The sequence below is a fragment of the Pteropus vampyrus genome, unplaced genomic scaffold (assembly GCF_000151845.1).
Source record: "Pteropus vampyrus isolate Shadow unplaced genomic scaffold, Pvam_2.0 Scaffold342, whole genome shotgun sequence".
NCBI lineage: Eukaryota > Metazoa > Chordata > Mammalia > Chiroptera > Pteropodidae > Pteropus > Pteropus vampyrus.
This window is the reverse complement of record NW_011889123.1, coordinates 84,052-86,152: the sequence shown is the minus strand read 5'-3', so window position 1 is coordinate 86,152 and position 2,101 is coordinate 84,052. Positions and strand designations below refer to the sequence as shown.

Here is a 2,101-nt window from a genome sequence, read left to right as displayed (position 1 = left end):
TTTTTCCCACTGGAGCTAAAGCTCCATGAAAACAGAACTTGTGTCTATTTTGTTCACTGACCTATCTGAAAAGTTTGGAATCATGACCGGCACGTAGTAGGTGCTCAGTTAATATCTGCTGAAGGAATGAATGAACGATTCCTGTCTCCTCGCATGTGTTTTAGTTCTAGATGAGTAATGTCTTCCAAAACTCTCATTCCCATCCCCTCTCCCCACAGGTTAGATTATTTTTCATTTGTTTAAACAGTTTTTATCCCATATGTGCAGTACTGAAACACAGACACAAGCTAGGAAATTAGAATTTGGGGGTAAATAAATAATTGTTGAGAATCTGTGGGATGTGCCTGAGACTGTCAGAAGGGTCCTCTGCTCATGCTGGCTTTCCCACGGACCGAGAGTCCACACACTCAGCCCTCTAATCTGCGTGCCTCACGTCTGACTCTATCTGCACTTCGATGCCCTGCCCCGCATCTCCCCAAGTTGTTCCTGGCTTTGCCGTTATCATTATCTCGCACGCAAGTACAAACCCCTGAGTGGGTGGTGAATTTCCTGAAATCACGATTCATATCTTCCTGGGTGTTCGTGGTAAACAAAACACATTAACAACATTATTGATCCACTTAAAATAATAGGAGTTATTGAAATACACCAGGCACTCTTTTAAGTGATCTGGAAACATAATAACGCAATCCTCACAACAATCTTCTAAAGTCGATGCTCTCATCTGCTTTGTTCCAAAGATGAGAAACTGCAGCATGGAGACGCCCATCAGTCTGCTACAGCTCACCCAGCTGGCCACTGGGTGGTGAGCCAGGACCTCAGCCCAGGCAGCTGTGCAAATCTTGCCTAGTGAGGGGCCACTTCTGTGTCTCAGAGGGTGTGCTGAGCCCCAAAGGGAAGGGAGCTGAGAACACCAGGCTCCAGGATCATGTCCACGGGAAATCTCAACTCATCGATCTATAGACTTTACTGTAGACTAATGCCATGAAGAGTGTTCCTTAATTCACTGAGTTTATCTATTCCATAATGGAAGTTATCTTCATAATCATATGAGAAATCGATAATGAAGGGAAGACAAGACTCTAAGAAATTTGTCAAGATGACAGTCGAAAAAGGATAATACTGTAAGGTTAGTGATTAAGAAATGACTATTTTACCATTTCGGGTAATGTTGGTTTATGCTTAAAGAACGTTGGGGTGAAAATAATCACAAGGATTATAAATTTAGTTGTGGCATTTGTTGGGCTTTGCTTTCCACTCCTCATACCGATAGAAATATTCTTTATTTATTACTAACAGATCAAAGTACCACAAACGCAAACACATTCTTTTATTTACCATTACTGAAATGTCCTCACTTAAAACATGAAAAACGTTTAAAAAATAATATTGATGGTACGAGCTACCGTTTACTGAGGCAAACAGACGAGTGGCATGCAGGCAGCCCATCTGGAGACAGCGGAGGCCCCAAAGCGAGTGCCTTGTGAGCAGACGGGACTTCCTGACATGCCCACAGCGATGAGCTCTCTGACCCTGCTGTGCTTGTGAGCAGGTGCTCCAGCTCACCTGTGTGAAATACCCACGCGGGCTCTAAACCTGGACCATGACTGTCTGACCATCACTTTTCCCTGAGAACCGACGTCCGGTTCTTACTGGAAAGGAGAGGAGATACCTCTGGACTAGCCACTGGGAGGCGCACATCTCCCTCCCCAGGCCCAGCCCGAGGCCCAGCCCGAGGCCCAGCCCGAGGCCCAGCCCCGCGGCTCCTCCCGGCCTCGCGGGAGACTGGCTCAGGTTCAAGCGCGCTTACACGTCTTAAAAAAGGAATATAGCCTTTGCCCCTTCTAAACTCTATTAATCTTCGAAAATTTTGTTTCTTTGTTTTGGAAAGCCAAAGAATTAAATAAAAGATTTAAATTATTTAAAACAGCGTCGACAGGGGACCCGACCTGGCTCGTCTGCGAGATGCGCCGTGTCCTGCTGTAGAGCGCCATGCTGTCTCCCTCCCGCGTCCGCTCGATTCTCCAGCCCCAAGCCAGCATCGTTTTCAGAGATTCTTTGATTGGCCAGCGATAGATTTCTTTTTCCTAGAGAAAAAAAA

The 2,101-nt window shown here is 45.8% G+C and overlaps 1 protein-coding gene across 1 annotated transcript in view; it reads right to left on the bottom strand.

Moving 5' to 3' along the window:
• LOC105304450 (ryanodine receptor 2) overlaps nucleotides 1-2,101 on the bottom strand; it is a gene marked incomplete at its 5' end in the record, with an annotated part of 220,090 nt that overhangs the window by 149,303 nt on the left and 68,686 nt on the right. The gene's annotated exons all lie outside the window — the stretch shown is intronic.